Source organism: Rhinolophus sinicus, linkage group LG09 (assembly GCF_036562045.2).
Source record: "Rhinolophus sinicus isolate RSC01 linkage group LG09, ASM3656204v1, whole genome shotgun sequence".
NCBI classification, from domain to species: Eukaryota; Metazoa; Chordata; class Mammalia; order Chiroptera; family Rhinolophidae; genus Rhinolophus; species Rhinolophus sinicus.
Window position 1 is genome coordinate 82862288 of NC_133758.1, and position 21428 is coordinate 82883715.

At 40.7% G+C, this 21428-nt stretch overlaps 1 protein-coding gene across 4 annotated transcripts in view; it reads left to right on the forward strand.

Moving 5' to 3' along the window:
* Positions 1 to 15704, forward strand: part of CDK14 (cyclin dependent kinase 14) — a 546519-nt gene extending 530815 nt beyond the window's left edge. For all 4 annotated transcript variants that reach the window (XM_019716536.2, XM_074340704.1, XM_074340703.1 and 1 more), the window contains one exon: positions 12259 to 15704. The gene's annotated coding sequence lies outside the window, so the exon portion shown is untranslated. The remainder of the gene's footprint in view (positions 1 to 12258) is intronic.
* Positions 15705 to 21428: the final 5724 nt, after the last annotated feature.

Sequence of the window (21428 nt, forward strand, 5' to 3'; positions counted from 1 at the left end):
TTGCTAATTCATTGCAGTTGCTCTTTAAAAGATTTGATGGTATTTCAGAACTCCAAATGCTGCAATTTAAAGTCTGTCTGAGGTTGTGTGCTAATCAAAAACAGTGAATCATGTTTGAGTTACGAAAGGACAGCAGAGAAGTAAAGCTAGGAGTTAGTGCATATTGTTTTCCTTTTATTTTTAAATGCATGGACAAATATAAAGACACAAGCGAACAAACTTTATTGAGCATCGAAGGCATCTTTCTGGTGAATGAAATGTCCAAAGTATCCCCGTGAGCTACGTTTTGAAAACTGCAGTCCTTGGGAAGCAGTTTAGTTTCTATGTCATCATTAATCTAGGATATTTCACACAGGTAGACTAAGACCTTTTCTACATTAACTGTTATACACCTGGTGCTTTGTGAGCAGTTGCAACAGTCATTTGAAGAACTGGTTGCATTATCTGATTGGATGGCATCCTGAAGAAGACAGCTATTTATCCATAAACTTCACAGAAGCAGCTGAGCCGTCATCTGTGTGAAAGTACTACGTAATTGTCCTTGGGTTGGAACCTGACAGCTCCCTACTCAAAATCCTCTAAGACCTCCTCACCACACAGATAAAGCCCAGACTCAGCACAGCGTGGAAGGCTCTCCAGTCCACCACTTTCACCTACCCTCTCCGCTTCCCCTGCATCTGGTTTCTAACACCCAAATATATGCCTGCCTTATTGGGCATTCACTGCCTCCCAGAGCCTTTGGCTATTCAGGAAGGCTCTCCTTCCTCCCTTTCTACACATTACGTTTTTATTTCTCGCTCAAAGCCCAGTTCTTCCTCATTGGCCTGGTACCTCTAGGATAACATTGCATTTTCCATTTTGACTTATAGGTTGTTACTAACCTGGCCAGCATCCCCTCCCAAACTCTCGAGGCTCCGAAGGGCAGCAGTGGTGTGCTGGTAAATATTTAACAGCCGGCTCTCCAGAAAGAAAGCAGCAAAGCCCTAATTGGTCATGCTTCTCTTGTATCTCATGGTGTAATCCCTTCTTCCATTGCCCATTTCAAGAATGGCTTTGTTTCTTGAAAATGTTAACATCTGACTAGTGGGCCAGTTCAAGCCAGCTCCAGACCACAACTGGGACCTGGTTTTAACAGTCCTCGTTATTCTCCCCTTCTACCCAAAGCCCTGTGCTTTGCTTAACAGTAGATGCTCACTGCATAAGTTATATAAACATCTAATCACTATGTTGTACACCTGAAACTAATATAATGTGGTGTGTCAATTGTAATTGAAAAATTAGAAGAAGAAAAAAATAGACGCGCAGTAAATGTTTCCTGAACTGATGGTTTGGCTCTGCCACTGCTCATTGAAGGGGGCCGGGGGTCATTTGCCACAGAGATTCAGGCAGTATTTACACTTCTTGTCGTTTGAGAGTGGTGGCCTTAGCCATCTCCTCCGTGCCACACTGCGCAATCATGTGTGAATATAAATAGACGGATTTATTATAAGTGCAACTGAGAATTGTCATGAAGAGCAAGTTGAATGTCTTGAATTCAACAACCTCATTAGAGCAGAATGTGATCCACCAAGGCTTCAGTTAAAAAATCTTGCAGGGGAAAGTCAAAAACACCGAGTCAAGGCAATAAGTGAAAATTCCGTTGGGAGAGTTGAGAGGAGAGAAGGCTGTGGGCTTAGTTCCCACCTGCTCTTCAGCAAATCTCTTGCCATTCTCAGTGTTTAGCATTTGTAATACTTTCGTGATGCACATTTTGGAATTGGAATGTCGGCGTGTTTTAGTTCATGTAGTAAAGTGCCAAACTTGCTGGCTCTGTTTTTATAACAAACTCTGAAATTAACACTATGTCAATCCTGTTGTTTCTGGTGGGGTGGTCCACTCATTCTGGTTTGCCCAAGTTTTAAAACGGAAAGTACTGCATCCTGGAAACCCTCTCCATTCTAAAAACCAGGACAGGTGGTCACCCCGGTTCCCATAAAGATCATGGATCCTATAGTGGGTATTTAACCCTGGAACATACCTCTTGCTGCCGCTATGCCAGAAGACATTGAACCAGTGACTAAAACGGTTAGAACTTTTTTAAAAGTACAATTTATAGAATCTCTTCTCTTCTTAGGGTCCTGGTCCTATTTTTTCAGGCACGTTCATTAAATGAGAGGATAAAAGGAAAGGTACTTTAGGTAGGAGGAAATGCTACATGGGCACAAAATGCTGGTGTTCTTTTCTTCCACTGATACACATGTGTCATGATTATACCTATCAGAACTCATCTTGCATTTTATAGAAAGACAGCAACTTCTTCTAGTAGCATAATGTGTATCCAAGTACTTTAAAATAACCAATTATCATTTTGTGGAGAGTTGCATGTTGTCTTTGTCAGATGTCTTTGCATGTAGATCAAGCCTTAGCTTTTGTGAGTCCTTACTCGGTGGTTTCTCCTCTGTTGAGAAGTTGTTCGTTGGCACTGTTCATACTGAAAAGCAGCTACATGGGGAAGAGTTGGTGGGGAGCTTAGCGGGCTCTCCGGCATCAGCACCCCTCAGCATGTGCTGTTGGACCCTTCTTGCTGTCAGCAGACATTTCCTGGTAGAAATGATATGCAATGGTAGTGTCCACAGTGTGTCACCACGTGACAGTATCAGAATGTGCCCCACGGGAATAGATGTTTCTGCTATGATATCCGTGATGTGATATGTTCCTACCTGTGTTCAGCAAAATATTAAAGTAAAAATTGTATGGCTTATGGGAAAAAAGAGAATAAAGGGCAGACCAATCAAAATGTATTCAACTTGGTCTGTTCAGTGTACTATTATCAGAATACTGTAGACTGGGCAGCTTCTAAACAACAGAAATGTATTTCTCACAGCTCTGAAGGCTGGAAGCCCAAGATCAGGGTGCCAGCAGATTCTGTGTCTGGTGAGGACCCCCTTCCTCTTCTTGTTGTGTTTTTACATGACAGAAGGGGCAAGAGCACTCTCTGGGGTGTCTTTATAAGAGCAATAATCACACTCATGTGGTCTCATGACCTAACCTCCTCCCAAAGTCTCCACCTGGAAATCCCATCACATTGGAGATTAGGTTTCAACCTACAAATGTGGGGGTGGGGGGTGGAGGGACACAAACATTCAGTCTCTAGCACTCGCAAAAGCAGTATAAACACTAATAAGAATTACTAGCACAGTTTACATGTGAAAGACGCTGGATGGAAGGATTGAGGATGCTGAACTTTGGATGAAGGGGCAAAATGTGCCAAGATCTAGGGAAATTGTACAAGAAACAATTCCGAGACAAAACAAACAAAACAGACACGAACTCATAGGTAGAGAACATTTTGATGGTTGCCAGATGGGAGGGGGGTTAGGGGTGAGTGAGAAAGGGGAAGGGATTAAGAAGTACAAATTGGTTTGTTACACAGTAGACATGGGGATGTGGGGTATAGCATAAGAAATGTAGTGAATAATACTGTAATCGCTATGTTTGGTGTTGGATGGGTACTAGATTTATCAGGGTGACAGGTGGGAGGAGACTTGGGGGACAGGTGAAAAAGGTGAAGGGACTAAGAAGTACAAATTGTAGTTACCAAATAGTCACAGGGATATAAAGCAGAGGGAATATAGTCCATAATATGGTTATAACTAAGTATAGTGCCAGGTGGGTACTAGTGAGGGGGATCACTTCTTAAATTAAACAAATGCCTAACCACTATGCTGTACACCTTAAATCAATATAAAATAATTTCGAATGTCAAAATAAATATATAAATAAAGTGTAAAAAGACAAAAACAAAAACAATTCCAAGACAGCATGTGGCCAGACCAAGCCAACAAGGAAAGAAGCATGTGGAGTAAATGGACATCGTGTACAGTACCGTACATACTCCAGCTTGCCTACAACTGTGTTTATGTCTCTTGCACATGGCTACTGTGATTTGGTGGCTCAAAACTTTAACAGTAGGAAGAAATCTCCCCCATGAGCCAATGCGGCTTTTGGTTTATGCTGACACCATTCTCTATTTACCAATTATAGGTGACCTAACTTACGGTACAGAAATGCGTGTTTGAACTTCGCAAATTTCTGCTGAATAAGATGGTTCACGAGACAGATTCAAATTGTATGTCATCATATATACTGATTTCAAGCCCTTAGCATGAAAACTGCTTGTGCTTCAGCACATTGGAAAATAATACTAATCAAATTTTAATTTGAAAAATTAAATTCGTCCAAAATGAAGGCACATCTCCTCTCAGATCTTTTAATTAAAGTCAGACCTGAACTCTTGTGTTTCTCTGACTGCTAAATACTTAGAAGTGGTTTTGTGAGATTTGTGTGTGTGTTTTATTTTTTAAAAATGTACATACTGCTGGGTTACATGACTTTGTATTTGGTTTATTTAAATATATTTTAGTAGAATTGTAATATATAAGGAAGGTTAAGTTGTCAGAATCCTATTTAATTAACTTATACTCACTTGAGAGCCACTCAGGTGTAAAGGTGTGCTGAGCAAACAACGCTTCAAATATGAAATCCTTGAAAAGAATAAGCAATATTTGGTAAAGCCTTTTCTATTCTTAACTTTGTCATTACAACTATTTCAATGAACTATTTGAAACAGTATACGCATGTATGTATGTGTGTATGATTTTATATTTATGATTATATATACATATTTACATATATATGTATATATACATATATATGATTTTTTTAAAAGATTGTGTCTTGGTGGTTCTTAAAAGACCTAGATTACTACTTTCCCTGCACTTCTTTCAGCCTTCTCTGAAACGGGACAAGCTCCCAGAATTGCCATTCTTTAGTCCACAAGTGCCTAAAATATGACCAGAATTTTACATTTACATAAATCTGATTTAATAAGCAGTCACACCATTAAAATAGAGCATTCTTTTCAATCGTAGCTAATTACACATCATATAATGCTTGGTCTTTAATGAGGATTTCAATAAATGTCCGTTGATAATGATAATTATTGAAATGATATGTTAAGTCAGTCTCCTCATGTGAGAAATGCTTTGTTTTAAAATGTTAGACTTATAGCTTTGCCTCAACAATTTTAATTAAAATCACCACTTGGCACGAAGCTGAAAATGTGCAAAGTTGCTGCAATTAGTCCATTGTGCATCCATATGGATGTTACCAAACAGCTTTCAACTTAAAGGATTTGGGCTATTTTGAATGATGGACCTTCTGTTAAGCTTAAAACAAAAGCCTGTCTATCTCTGCATTCATTTTAATTAATATTCTCTTGCTGGTCTCAAAGATGTGTTCTCTTCTGGAGGGAAGAAGCATGATTATCATAAATCAGAAATAAGTTACAGAAGTAGGTTTGACTAATTTTCTACTTCCTTCTGCTTTATCCCATTCCTTCTTACCCCCTAAGGAGCTTCAGTGCAATGTCAGAGTAACTGAAAGTACTGATTTCAGATGTTCTAAAAGAAAACCTGTATTTCTAGCCAAATCGTAACATAATTAAACTCAACTGAAAAATGAAGAAATTAAGCTGGCCCCAGATTTTGTGAAGTCAATATGAAATTTAAAACTTACCATTTGGAGGCTAACGTTCATATAAAATATATAGTATAAAATTTGTCTATATGTGTTATATATATATATATATATAGATATATATATATATACATATATATATACATATATATCTATATATATATATACACAAATGAGTACATGTGTCATATATGTATGTATTTGTAGATATACATGATATTTTTACTTCAGAGAGATACGGATTTGCCTAGGTGCTTAGGGGTTAGCCACCTTACTTGTGGATTTAGTTTTCTACGGTAGCCAACTCTGCTTGAAGATGAATTAGGTACAACAGATTAATTTGGTTGTTTTTCTTAGTATTTTAAGAAAAATCAAACTCAAAGTGGCCCAGCCTGGTAGGTTTTCTTTTTCCTGGATATTTTTCATGTGAACTCTTATTATCATGGTATTTGGTATTCTGAACTTTGTGTTCCATGAAAACAAACAATTCTAAAGGAAGTTATATGTGCTAGTTAATGTCCTGATTTTCTAACTATTTTCCAACGTCTTCCCTACAGCCATACTCCATATACCTTCAGAAAGATATTCCATGACCACTGGAATCCTCTGACTATCTGGGTGCCCAATTTAGGCCGATCTTGAATGCTGCTTTAAAAAGTAGACAGCTAAAATGATCCCTGCAAATTTTTATGAATAAGAAATACGAAACTTACAAAGCAGAATTATAATTTACTAGAACACATGGGTAAAATCATTTATCCAACATGGGGGTGAAAAGGTGGGAAATCAGTAAGTCTACTCTAGAACACCGTTATAGCAAATCCTGGATTTTTTGTTATTTGTTTTATTCCAGCATTATGGAAATTCATTCACCACAGCCACTGGATTTGGCACAAGATACCCCAATTCTTCCATACCATCTGGATTTTTACCTTTTATTTCCTTTTTAAAAAAACATGTAGTTAATTATATATCTATTCTTAAATGCCTCCTATGTACCAGCATTTTGGATTCTACATTAGAAAAGAAGGTTGAAATTAGTTTTGCTCTAGGTTGGAAACAGATAAAAGCTAAACTTGGTCAAATGATATACATTGTCTTTCTTGAAGAGAATTTAATCATTTTATAATTGTATACTGTCTTTGCTATCATGAGGTAGCTTTCTTTCTATCGAATTTTAATAATTCTTCCCTCTCCATTAGGCATCTTTACAAGGAAGTCTCTCAAATAGAAATGAGCACAGAGTTTCACATATATCCTTGTAAATATCCTTTCACAGTGTAGGCAATGAAAGGAAAACCTACAGTTGTTTTCATTTGGAACCAAAATAATCACTAGTCTCCAGTGAAGACTTACAGGGAAAAAAAATGGGGGTGGGGGGTGAGTCTTCCTGTAGAAAAACAAATACTGTATGAAATTGTGAGAGGGCAATGCAGCAGAAAAAAAATTAAAAGTTAGAAAATAAGAACAATAAAACCAACACAACACCTTAGAGTGGGTAAATAGGATAGTGAAAGAGACCATCTGATCCCATGAAGCACCCTGAGCTGGGCTCCTTGGCTGTGTCATCCCACTGACGAGTAAACTCTGTGTGTGTGTGTGTGTGTGTGTGTGTGTGTGTGTGTGTGTGTGTGTGTACACATGGAGATTTAACAGGGAGCACAGAGGGAATTAGAAAGAGCCTGGCCCATTTTTAATTTGGGTCTGTTTGCTTGCATTTAGCACTTAAGGGCTCTACATTCAGTTTGCTCAAAAGAGTGATGAAGCTCTCCTTGCTTATGCCTCAAATCAGAAATGCATGAAGTGCAGCTGCAGAGATAATACATTTTCCCCAAAGGCTTTGGCTGAGCAAATTAGGTGTCAATGGGGTGCCTGCGCAGGCAGTACTCTCTCTAATTAGTCTCTTGAGCCTAGTTGGTGGCGGGTATGAGATGATCTAATCAATTGGTCTGTGTCTGATGGTTCCTGTAAAAATCCTACCAGGCCGACTCTCTCCCACAGGTCACCCACCTGCACAGCAGGACTGCTCATTTTCATTTTTCATCTCCTCCATCACATGATGCTGACAGTTGGTTTTAAGAAAATTGAATCCAAAAAATATCTAGTTCATAGGGCACATGGGTCAGAACAAAGTTGCATTATGGGTACCAGCGATCCAATTAATTAATATTTATAGCTGAGAAGCTCTATGTAGATAGTTCTGAATAAGGATTTTATCAATAAAATCCAATTTCTTGTTTAAAACATTCGTTTCTAGAGAAAGAACATTGTAAAAGCAGAAAGCGAGATAAAAATGGCATCCATTAATCTAATGATTTATATACCTATGAGTTGATACACACAAAGCTGATCTTAGAATTCATATTCAGTGTTCATTTGTATTGTGTATACAGTCTATTTTGATAATTAAGTGTAAGGGATGGATTTACATTGCTATTATATTTTGCTTCCCTTCGAATGTCGTATACCCTCTTCTCCTTCCACCTATATCTCCACCCATCAATGTATGATTACATCTAGATTTTAAAGAATTTTTCTAGCAGTAAACTGATCTACCTTACATGTATGTAGTCCTTGAAAATTGAAACTGATGTTTCTCAAAGAGGGAGAAGGGACATCCCATGTGGCTAGTGACCAATATGGCACAATTTGGGCTATAGAGTCATCTCACAGAGATGGAAAAGAGTCTGACTCTCATTGGCACCTCCCTTCTTCTTCCTTTTCTTTTTTTTTTAACTGTTGCCTCCTTTCATTAAATGTCTGAGCCCAAACCTGAGTCATGGATTTATCCACAATCACTGTGTTCACCATTTATTATTCAATTACTATTGTTATGTATTATCCTTTATTATCCAATTCTGCTTATGCCCTGGGTTAGGAACATACAATTCTCTTAGAGATTCCACTCAAAGAATCAGGTCAGAGGCAAGGACAGACACCATCAATGGCTGAAAAAAAAGTCTTAAATCAACCCAACAGGATAGTAACATGCGATGGACTCTGGTGACCATGTAGTTTATTGTGACATGAAATCAAATGTACTGAAACGCAAATCATTCCTCTCAAATAAAACACCATAGGGTGTAAAAACGAAGCTTGGCCTACGGGGAGGTGCTAATGCTGCCCACCTTTCTCCGCTGGTAGTGTATCTGTGGGTGGTCTGCTCTGTACCCAGGACTGTGCTCTAGAGCTCAGGTACAGCATGCCCTCAGCCAATGTGCCAGGAGAGAACTCTACATCCGAGAACATCTTCCTCTCCCACATTTTCAGAGTCTACCTTTCCCCTTCCTATCCATTCAACAACTATTTACTGAGCTGGGTCTGGACTATGCTCTAGAGACACAATGGTCAACACAACCAAGCTTAATTGAGAACATAATGTTGCCATGCGCCCCCTTCCTTGCCGCCTCCCGGGCAGTGTCCCCACACCTCAAGAGCGACTAAATGAAGTCATTAGTTCAGGCGGTCATCTTGGGCACTAGGTCTGCATTCTGTTGGTTAATGTGATGGCGTGGAGGAGAGCTAGGCCATGACTTTACCATTTCAGTGTGACTGTACGGGCTCCATGCATAGGCAAGCAGATGGCAGGACAAGCCCACAGCTCTCCCAGGCAGCCTGGGAGAGCTGGAATCTCAGCTGCTATTTAAGCCATATGGAAGAGAAAGGGAATTTTGGTTATCTGCTTAATAAAAATATCAAGGTTGATAGTGGGATTGGGCTGGAGATGCCTGTGGAAAGGTGTGGTTGAAATACTGCGGGGACAGGTACTCTCTCTCACCCTGATGTCAGGGACCTCAGTAAAGATGTCAGTGCCTAAATCAGAATGCATGATCACATGGGCGCAATGAACAAGGGTAGATTTTCTGTATTTCCCTGGAAGAGAAAGAGATGAGATGGGGGCTAAGGCCATAGTTCCCATGTAATCATTTCTGCTGGAGTGGTGACTTTTTAAAGAAGAGGTTTAATAAAGGCATATCTGGGCAACCTGGCAGAGGTGAGGGGTGGCCAAATGAGCCACATACAGAACTGTTCCACAAGCAGCAAGTGTGTGAGCTAGCAACTGAGGAGTCAGACTCAGTGGTAGTGAAGGGCCTATGTGTGGTACCCATCCACTCCCAGGCCTCTCCCAAAACATAAGGTAAGGACTTCTGTTTACATTTGGCTCAGTTATTGAGAACAGAGAGCTCTTCAGAGTGGAATGTCATCCCTACTTCACACGATATACCAAAATTAACTCAAAATGGATTCAAGATCTAAATGTTGTAAGGACTAAACTCTTAGAAGGAAACATAAGGGTAAATCTTTATAACCTTAGATCTGACAATGGATTTTTAGATATGACACCAAAACCACAAGCAACAAAGCGGAAAATGGATTAATTGGACTTTATCCAAAACAAATTTTTTTTGTGCATCAAAGATCACTATCAACAGTGAAAAGGCATTCCATGGAAAGTGAGTAGATATTTGCAAATGAAGGGGTTAATATCCAAAATATATAAAGAACTCCTACAACTCAACAACAGATAGACAAACCACCCAATTAAAAAATGGGCAAAGGACTTAGATATTTCTCCAAAGAAGATATGCAAATATACAAATGGCTAACAAGCACATGAAAAGTTGCTCAACATCACTAATCATTAGGGAAATGCAATGAAAACCACAGTATGATAGCAATTCACACCCACCAGGATAAAAAAAAAAAAAAAAATAGAAAGCAACAAAAGCAAGGGTGTGGAGAAATTGGAGCCTTTGTGTATTGCCGGTGGGAATATAAAATGGTGCAGCCAATATGAAAAATAGTTTTCCAGTTTCTCAAAAGTTAAACGCAAAATTGCCATATAACCCAGCAATTCCACTTCTAGGTATTTACCCCAAAGAATTTTAAACAAGTATTCAAACAAATACTTGTACATGGATATTCATAGCAACACTATTTACAGTATCCAAAATGTGAAAACAATCCAAATATGCATCAACTCTTGAATGGATAAACAAAATGTGGTATATCTATAGAATGGAATATTATTCACCATAGAAAAAGAAGGAAGTACTGATGCATGCTATAATACAGATGGACTTTAAAAACATTATGTTAAGTGAAAGAAGCCAGACACAGTAGGTCACATACTGTGTGATTCCATTTGTATGAAATATCCAGAATAGGTAAATACATAAATACAGAAAGCATATCAGTGGTTGTCAGGCTGGGCCAAGGGTAGAAAGGGAGTGACTGCTTAAAGGATATGGGGTCTCTTTTAGGGATGACAAAATGTTTTGGAACTAGATAGACGTGATGGTTGCATAACATTGTAAATGTACTAAATGCCACTAAATTATATGCTTTAAAAGGTTTAATTTTGTTATACAAATTTCACCTCAATAATAAAAACAAAAGATGGAAGGTTAACCTTCTAAAAAAATCATCATAGTTAGTAGGAGAGATGAGTAGAGAGGGTGGTGAGGATACTATCCTCAACCGAAGAATCGGAGCTTTTGGCTCTCATGGTCAAGGTCGTGGCATGCAGAGATGAAGTCCTTGGTCCTACAGCCCGTGTGGGGGACAGTGGGGCAACTGCACTGTGAGGTCTCCACAAAAGGCCAAGGTTCGCTCTCCGCCCGGGAAGATGACAGTGTGGAATAATAGAAGGGGACAAGCAAGCCTGATCAGGCCTTGATGACCGCAAGCCTCTAAACCAAAATGACGGATTGATTCTGGCCTCAGTGGAGCTGATGTTTGGAATCTCTGGGCTGTGTGAATTGAACCCGGAGTACAGTGGTACCTTGGTTTTCTAACATAATCCACGAGCTCTGAAACATTCGAAAACAGCCGACAGCTAGGCCTCAGGATCTTTTACTCAGGGGAAGCTGAGTGACATATTCGACTTCTGAGTCATGTTCGAAAACCAAAGCATTTACTTCCGGTTTACATAATTCATAAACCAAAATGTTCGTCAACAGAGATGTTCGAAAACCGAGGTACTACTGTATTTCTTTTCGGCTTTCCTGTCAAGACATTCTTTTCCCACCCTAGAGACTTGATTAAAATGCTTAAGGACCAGAAAGAGATGTGGACAGGAGCAGCGTAAACGTCCCTTTTCTCTTCTTGAACCATTCATGTTGGAAGTAGTTACCGAGTGTCAGCAGGCATCATTGAAAACACACCGTCATATACAGGAAGTTGGAAAGAGGCTAGCAATTCAGGTCCTGCTGGCCAATTTTCATGCTGCTGAAACTAGGTCTGATAACAGGCAACCGAGGAATTATAGACACCTGGGGTTTTTTTCTTTTTTTTGTTTAAGCATGTATGTGATCCAGTTTTCTGTTTCTTGTTCAGAACAATGAACATACTGTATGTCCTCTGACTGCCTGTATGATGCTACAGACACTTGATTAAGACCAGTATTACTATTGATGATTTGGGGAGGGAAATTTGCCGAATTTCTTTTTCTCTAAATAATCCAAGAGGAGGTTAGATCATCTAAATTCATGGAGTTAAATTCTCCTAAGGGAAGAAAATGCAGTCAGAACATTTGTTTATCATATTATAAGAACTTTTTGGGTGAAGGAGACTATTTTTCCTTAGATGCTCGGGGTGGCTATGAAGAAAACGGATGGACTCACTCTGGCCTGACCGATTTTGATGTCTCATGTAATTTAGGAAAAATGAATGATGTAAAGTTTTTTTTTTGTTTTTTTTTAAAACCATATAACAATTTTCTCTTTTTCTCCTTCCAAGATTAAGTTGTCATCATTCTGGGAAGAATAGAAAACATTAATGAAGTGGCCAGTAATACGGAAGGCATCACGGATCGGTTTCCTTTCACTCCCTGTGGTGGATTTCACTTACAAGAAAATTGAAGCTGGCAAGACCCTGTTTTCTCTGCAATTTATTTAAAACCTTGCACGCACTTGGCTACCTTGTGATTTCCAAGAACTATGTGAAGATTAAGCTTTGCTTACTGATACATGGCATGTATTCTTTTCAGTCTTTTGTGTTTGATTTTGTTTGATTTCCCCCTCTGCAGCGCAGCGTCTCTGTAAAGGTTTTTATGCTTTTACCAACCACGTCTTAAATACATTAAGACAACACATTTGGTGTTCACACTTGTTCAGAAATGTCTGTAGTTAAAAGCCACATAGTGGCATAAAACAATGTGTGTTTTCCTTGAGACCAGGGCACATTTCGCAACTACCAGGAAAGAGCTGTTTAGCTAAAGCAAACCCATGTCCTCCAACTGTCATGACAACATGGTCCCTGGCCTTGGGGCCCGACTTGTCGCTTACCTTTTGAGGACATTTGCAAATGTGTTCTTGTTTGTTTTTGTTTTTTTCTCTCTTGGAAATAACTGCACATTTATATAGGATATCAGAATATGCTTAGCATTTTCAAGCCACATAGCATGACTGTTTTCCAAGTAGGTTGAAAGTGGAGAGACAAGTATCAAGCATTAAGACAACAAAGACAGGGATAATAAATTGCTTACTTTTCAACCTTTGGAGATTGAGGTAACTTTTTACATGTTTTCTGGGTCTTGTCAACATCTTATTTTTCCATCCACTCTTTTACATTTTGTCAGTATTTTCTTAATGGAGAAAAGAGTGAGGAACAAAATGTTTAAAACTTAGGTGCACAAGAATTGGATGTGCTGGGTTAGCCCTGAAAACCATCGTTGCGAGTTAACATTTAAAAAGCAAATTACAAAGTTATCAAGAGCTAAACATTTGCTCATTTACACCAAAGCACCTTTAAGTTACATTTTTTTAAACATTCCAAGCTGATTGGAAATCATCGTTGGGAACCCTAACTTTAAACAGTCTCCTGGAAAAACTGTTTGAATGCAGGTTTTAGAAGCAATACAGGCGTCCTGCTTTTAAGATGGAAAGGGGAAAAAAGAAGGGCCAGACTTCCTTTGTTTAAAGAGAGTTGAGAGACCCTGGAGGATGAAGGCAAGCGTGTGACATGGAGGGGAAAGTGGATTGGGCATTTGTTGAGCTTTGATCCAAAGGGAGAGCTGTCTGATGCAGGCCAGTCTCCCAGTGGGGCAGGCCTGGCTGCAGAATCCCAGGCCAACGGAGTGGTTAGGACATTCATCTATAGCATGAAACCTAGCTCCTTGGGACACAAATTCCTATGGAAATACTTCCGTGTACATTGTTTTACATTTTCCTATTACTCAGATAGAAGGAGAGACCAAGAACTTGAAATGCATCGCACTTTTGGATATCAAGACTAGGAAGAATGAGCCAGTTTGAGAAAGACTTTCTATGCGAGTCAAGTGAGGGAAAAGCTTCCCTATAGCCAAACCCAATATAACTAGGGAATTAGACTCAGAATTCCTAAACGTTAAAATTGTACCTTCTTTGGAGTGAGGTGTGAGTATATATTCAAGGTCACAATCCACCCTGTCCAAAAGTAGCATTCTTTGTAAGCTTCTAAGTGCTTTCATTGTAAGCTTCTAAGTGCTAAGCAAGGAATTATTTACTGATTGGTTTTACAGAAAGCAAAAGTTACACATGGCTAGAATGTTTAGTGTTTGCTACCTAGAAATCTTTCCCATTCTTCTTTCATACATTCCAACCTATTGGAAACCTTTAGAGGTATTTTGATTCCACATGTACTTAAATTAGGATTTCTTAAACTAAATATGGAGAAGAAAATCTTACATGCAATCAAACACAGCCTTGCCTGTGACTTACCTTGAATTATTATTCATTTGGGGAAGAGGCATAACTTTTGGATTTTACTAAGTTTAAAACCAAGAGCAACTGATCATTAAATCTTGCTATTTAATAAGCTTTCTAATTTGAAAATATTTGGTGTTAAAAGATTTCAATTAGGAATGTTAGAGTCATTCCGAGATACATGTCCCTGTCATAGCCAGCTTCTCTTGGGAAATGAAATATAATACACTCAGTGGGGTAGGGGGGATCTGTTTTATTACAGAGACATACCTCTCACAAGATTTTATTTAGGAGGTTTGAGTTACCCATCCTCGCTATTGGTATAGGAAATCCAAAGTTTGATTTGTCTTTCTCTCCTTTCCTCTCCCATTGGCAATCACGTCCTCTCTCCCTTTCTTTTCCCACCTTCTCTAGCTGAGGGCAGTCATGAAAATCGTTACAGAATGTGTTCATTAGCAGATTTGCTATTCTATTGAGAAAGCACTGGAATGTTGTGTGAGATTATTTTTATATGAAGGAGTAGCTTGAATTCAAACAGTTGCAATAGGAAGAACACATTAGCATGATTGCATCAATGCAACATCACTGCACACACAGTCTTCTAAAAGGAACTTTGGGACTTCATTTCCATGTTCTTAAAGGAACAGTTTGGTTGACTTAAAAATACAAGATATGTAGGACATGAACATGTTTGCAGCACTCAGAAGAAAACGGGGTATAAGGCAGGGGTGGCTGTCCATTCACTGATACTAGGATGAGAAGCTATTTCTACCTCTCAAGAGTGATGAGAAAAGTTTCCAGGGGTGCCTCCCGGCTTGCAGAGAAAGCACAGCCTCTGGGTATCCTTTCCTCAGTGAGTATGTGATAGCCAGTGTAATCAGTACCCTAGGTTATGCGTCTATAAGATACTCATCTGTGAATATTACTGGTTTTGTAATCTTTGTTATATAAGAGGATGTTTAGGCTGTACATACTGGGGTAGATTATTGCCTGTCCCCTATACATAGGAATATGTGGCATAATCGCACATAACTTCCATCTCTCTTATTGGCTTGTAGGCAGAAGAAACCACTTATGTTACTGCCTTGTAATTTTCTCATACACCAAAAACAAAACAAAACAAAAATCTCAAATTAAATAAACAATCTCCTATTCTCATTCCCTTCCCACAGCAACATATGTTATAGGCACATATAAAATCTACATTCTCTAGTTGGGAGTGGATTTTTTTTCTTTTATCTTTTTTTGTGTTTGTTTTTGTATGATACACTGAGATGTGTACTTTCTAACGGGGTTGGCGCCCAAGAAATGTGCTAGCATCATTCAGAAAATTATTATACTTCAAAAATGACACATAGTACGGAGAATGGAATAATACATGTTGCATATTTGTTACCAATTGTAATTTGTCTGTATTATGAAAGATGTAATGGTTTGTCAAGCTGTCACTGTTGTTTTCTTGTAACATGATATGGAATAAAATATAGCAGAATCTCTGTACATTTTCTTGGTGCATCTTCTTGGCAGGTGCCAAGCAACACTATATACTGTATCAAAGAAGCATTGTCTTAAAAATTCTTAGACACAGCCATTCTTAAAGAGGGAAATAAGAGACCAAACACACAATGCTCTTGGATGTGGGAAGGAATGAGTTTGTTGGAACGTTCCAGAAGTCTGTCAGACTCTCCCTTTCCTTGATTTGCTAAGCCAAATTTAGGGAAAGGAGTAGAGGCCGTGCAAAACAAATCTTGTGAGCTCAAGGATCTTCACAATTCCCCCGGCTCCTTACTGATGTTCACGACATGTTATATGCAGCTGGAGCCGATCTAGTTTTGTCTAATAACAATCCTACTTTTCTTTTATTGCCTCTTCTTCAATTTTTTTACATGTATCCTAAGATAAGGTGAGTGGTTTTCGCTCCACTGAATACAAATCAAAGCTTCAGCCTGCCAACATTCTTCCAGAAGCGTTGCTATTCTCTGAGCTGAGCACAGGTCCCTGAACAGCAGCTAGTGGGAGTCTACACCTGAATGGGCAGGGGGCACTGTCCTCACACTAGGATTGGCAGTGTCGCCTTGGGAGGCCGATCTCATTGCCATCATCACCTCCTTCTGTCAGATCTGTCAGCTTTGTAACCCTAAACAAACCCCCAGGAACTGATAAGCTGCTAATCAAGTTCGCTTCAGATATAGTCATCAATTTATAAATATGCTATTTGGTGATTTAAAAATGTTTTCCCTTGAAGGTAAAAATCAAAGTTCAGATCTCATGTTAAAAAGAGCCAGAACCCCTTGCTTCCACTGGGGCAGACCCCCTTCTCCGCACACCAGCAGCAGCCACTTCAAGTGTCCCTTCTCTTGCTCCTCTCTTGGAAATTCTGTGATCTCATAAGCCCTTTGCAAACTAACATTCTCACAAACCCAGCTGTGTGTATTCTCAGCTGATGCATGTTCCATTCCAGAAAAGCTCAGGAGAGCTGCTGCATCTTTAGCTCCCTAAAATCTCTGCTGATTCCCCCAAAGCAGTGACTCACCTATGCCAAAGGCACAAGCATTTTCATACAGTCCCGCAACCACCAGTGGATTCTGACACGAGAAATTGCATCGAGCAGACTTGACAGTACCCAAGGTAGAGATAATAGCAACATTTCTTCGTTAAATGGGAGCCAAATATTACCCTGGAAACTGATTAGATTTATGGACATGAAAGAATAATTTGTTCCTCAGAGTTGTTTCAAGGGTGCGAAATGTATGCCACCATCCCGATTCCAACAGCTCCAGCAGCACAGAGGCCCATTGCTGGGGCCATTCCCACAGCCTCAGGGGTAAGCTCACATTTTAGAGCCTGTGCGTCTGGGTTGGTTTAATCCCGTGAGCTCTCAAATAAAAGAAAGAAGGTGGAGGGCTGGTATCGACAAGAGGCCAAAGAAATAGCTTTGAGAAATATTTTTTGAACTTTTTAAAGTGTGGCAGTAGAGATGACAATCATCTCTCAGCTTCATTATGGCCCGATGTTCCGTTCTTTTTCAGTGGGGGCTCTCCAGCTCCGCCAGGCTGGAGGAGGTGATGTATGCTCCTGAGGCGAGCAGTTCCAGGAAGGAGGACGGCAGTCCTAGTGTTGCCATTGGCCCCCCGAGTAAAGAGAAACCAGAGGGGAAGGTGTTAGAGCAGCCCTGTGCCACTAGGTTAACACTGAATAATGGCTGTGCAATGAGAACCCCACAGCGGCCCAGCTGCCTGCTGCTACCAGTGGGTGGTGGCGTTCTGGGCATTAGCTTTGAGAAGCTTATACAGCAGAGGGGGCTAGGATAAAGGACACAAATCAGGGGAAAACTGACAAGATTAAAAAAATAAATAAAAAAAAATCTCGGCATCATATTTACTGTTCATCCCCCATGCTCTCTGTGTGCTATATTGTCTGCATTGAGTCATGCTGAGAGCGAGCCAGGCACAATAATAGCTGGGAGCAGCCTTGCTGCCCCAGAGCCAGCCTCTGCCAATGGTGCTGACTGCGCTGGTGCAGGATGGGATTCTGAGAGAGTTGTCTTTCTTCTCCTTGCCTGTGAGACTACCAATAATTACGGAGGACACGAAGCAGAGAGGGGGTCAGGGTTCTCTGTGGGAGTGGATCCTGAGAAGTGAGAGTCCCGGCGGGGATATGTGCTACAACAGCCCACGGTGTACCTGCCTGACAGAGGCAGACAATGCTGGGGACATCCAGGGACACGTGTTTGAACCTGCCGTTCAAGGATGTAGAGAGGTCCAAGGGAAACATAACTGTATGCATCACACTGTAGTGTGAAACACGGACTTTTCCCTCTCTCCATCTCCAACCAAATCAGGTGACTGGGTACCTTGCATCCTCCAAGAAAGGCTCTAATCCATTCAGGTCCTTGGGGAAAAGCAAGCACCAGTCCTACACCCTCGTTCTGCCTAACGTTTGGGGAATTCAGACCTGCACTTATCCACTCCCTTCATCCAGTGGCTCACAAGCCTGGCTCTCATTAGAATCATGGGGAAGTTTTAAAAACACGCTCAACCCCAGACCATTTATTCTGGAAATATCGACAGTGGGGCCCTGGCATTGGTCTGTTTGGGGAGCTCAACAGGTGATTCTGTTGACAGCTCACCTGTTGTGCAGCTCAGGTGAGAACTGCTGGACTCTTCCCATCCTCCTGTCTGCCTGCTACTTCAGGGAGAAAGTAGGCAAACCTTCTATAAGAGCCAAATGGTAAATACATGCGGCTTTCCAGGCCGTACAGTGAGTCCCAACTACTCACTCTGCTGTCATAGCGTGAAAGCAGCCATGCACACACAGCGCATAAATGAATGAGCATGGCTGTGTTCCAATAAAACAATTTATGGGCACTGAAGTTGGAGTTTCATATAATTTTCATATGTCATGAAATATTTTTCTTTTGATTTAAGAAAAAAAGCTATTTAAAATATAAAACCCATTCTTAGCTCACAGCCTGTATAAAAACTTGCAGTGGGCAGGAATTTGCCTGGGGCTGGAGGTTGCTTACCTTGGCTTAGAATGCAGCCCTGGTAATGGGGGTAGGGCAGGACCACCCCTGACATTGGCTGGGCCCAAATGGAGGCTCACATACTATATATCTAAATATTTAAAAATATAAATGTGACCAACATAATGTGAAAAATATTCCATCTCTTGCCTTGACAAACATGGCTTTATAATGACCTAGAAGGCCAGGGTTGCACTTAGAATTCTTGGACTCCTCAAATTCACCAAAACATGGCGGGCGGCGTGCAGACAGTCGGCCCAGTTCAAGACCAGCGTCTTTTTCTCATTTCTCACTCCTGCCTCTAGGGGTGTGTATCCAGTGTGAGGAGACACACGTGCATGTGTGTGAACACCCCAGCTCCCACATCCATACTCTTTATAAACAGCCCCTCCTTAGCCAGCCGTTGAGATCAGGTTCATACTCTCTGGGAAAGTGATTTGAGGGAAGACTCCATTTGCAGAGAGAATTCCAGGGTCCCAGACATCTGGCATATGTGGCGTAGAAGTGGGATTGGTAGGTTCATGTTAGTCATGGCACCATGGATTCTGTATTCTGTATTCCGTGGGGAAGGCTATGCCTGAGGAGGATAACAGCCCTGACCTTTAAACATGGAACCCAAACAGGGCCCTCTTGCCTGGGTTTAAGGGCAGTACGGATGGGCGATAGGACCCTGAGAATCAGCTCCTATGAGTTTTCAGCCCCCTTGTGCATTGGCCCAACCTACTCCACACCCGTAGAAGCAGACCTCATGACGTGAAGCAGAGCCATTTTCAGGAAAGGGCAAAAAATTGCTTCTATCTCTTAGCATTAAAGGATCTGGCTCCTGTCAGTCGTGTGGCAGAACTTGCTGGTACCATTTCACTAAAACCAAATTGTTAATATTTAGGAATTGTGTGAGCCAATTGTTAAATCATTGATAACTTGAAAACAGATGGGAATACTTACACCACAGAAATAGGCAAACTCTACAAATCAGGTCTCCCTCCCTCTGTTTTTCTTGTTTGTTTGTTTTGTTTTGTTTTCTGTTTTGTTTTGTTTTTGAGAGCCAGTTTCCAACACACCACTGCCTCTGACGCCTTTCTTTCCAGACTCATCTCCCATCTCTCTATGCGCACATCCTCCGCACGCTCCACGCCAAACTTCCTAGTGATACTTGGATATTCCAGAGCTCCTCATGCCCCTCTTCTTTTGCACACGCTGTTCCCTCTGATTGGAATGGCCTTTCCCGTTTTTCTAGCAGGCAAGTTCCCATTAATCCTTTTAAGACCCTGTCCCAGAACTATATCTTGAAAGGCCTTCCAGAACTCCTCAAAACAGTTTCTCCTTCTTCCAAGTCCCCACATCACTATGAAAATAGTACTAATACAGCTCTTTTTTCAATCCCTATATCCTGAAACCCTAAAATGGTGACTGAAACATAGTAGATACTATTTAACTTTTAAAAAATTGAATCAGTTATTAAAGGATAATACAGATTAAAGAAGAGTGAAGTGGAATATAGTTTGCCTTCCTAAGAAAGTGTTTATAAGCCTGCAAACAAAGTAAATATACTATACTACATAAAGCAAATATGTATACTACATGCTATGATATGCAATTATACAGAAGGTGCTGCCTGGCTCTATGGGAGAAAGAGAAACCAAAGAGGAAAGATCTCTGCTTATCCTCAAGGAGCTAGCTGAAGCAGTGATTCCTACTCTCGACTGACTACCAAAATCACCTGGGGAGCATTCTAAACAGTCCTACTGAAACTCAGTCTCCAGGATGGCAGTCCAGGTGTGTGTACTTTTTAAAATCTCCTCAAGCAATTCCAGTGGTCAACCATAAGTGATTCCAGTGGTCAGCCATATCCATGAACCACCCTGTAGGAAAGTTTTGATGCATCACCTCCTAAGTACTCTGTATGCCTCCCTCTCCAATCTTTCCTCCACCCTCTCCACCTGAAGACTGTTCAAATTGCCGAATACTGGAAAGCCACTCCTGCTGAAAACCTTGCAGGGGCTCCCCCTCCCCGCCAGAATAGAGTCCAAGCTGTGTGGAATGGCATCAAGCCCACCACACTCCATGATCTCCCCGTCCTTCCTCTTCGTTTCTTCTCCTCTCCTCTCACTTCACCTTCAGCCTCAGGGGATGCTTGCTTGTGTCCCCCATTTGTCCTCCCTCTACCTGGGATTCCTTGTTACACCTCCTCAGGTAGCTACATACCACTCATCCTTTAAGATCTTTGCATCACTCCTTCATGAAGCCTTCACTGACAAGGTTCCTTCTGGTTAGTTGACCATTTTCTCTTCATTCCTCCCTCCCTTCATTCACACAGGGTGGCAGAGACTGGCTAAGTGTTTTTCTCCTGTACTAGACCAGCTAGACCACCTTTGCCAGCCCGCTTTACACGGTCTGACCAATGAAGTATGAACAGAAGTGGTTGTGCCGTCTCCAGGCCTGGCCCATTAAAGAATTCTGTGCCCAATTCCCACGTCTTTTTCCCTTTCTTGACCTCTTCATGCAGATGAACATAATCAATTGGAAGTCACGTGTTTAAGAAGATGGGACCACAGTATGGAAGAATTACTACTTGGAATGGAGGCACGTGATTGTCGAAATGTCCTTTGGGGACTTTACATGAGCAAGACGTCAACTTCCATTGTGAATTAACTGTAAAACACAAAACAAAACACCAAAGTTATCCTCCTCCAATTTAT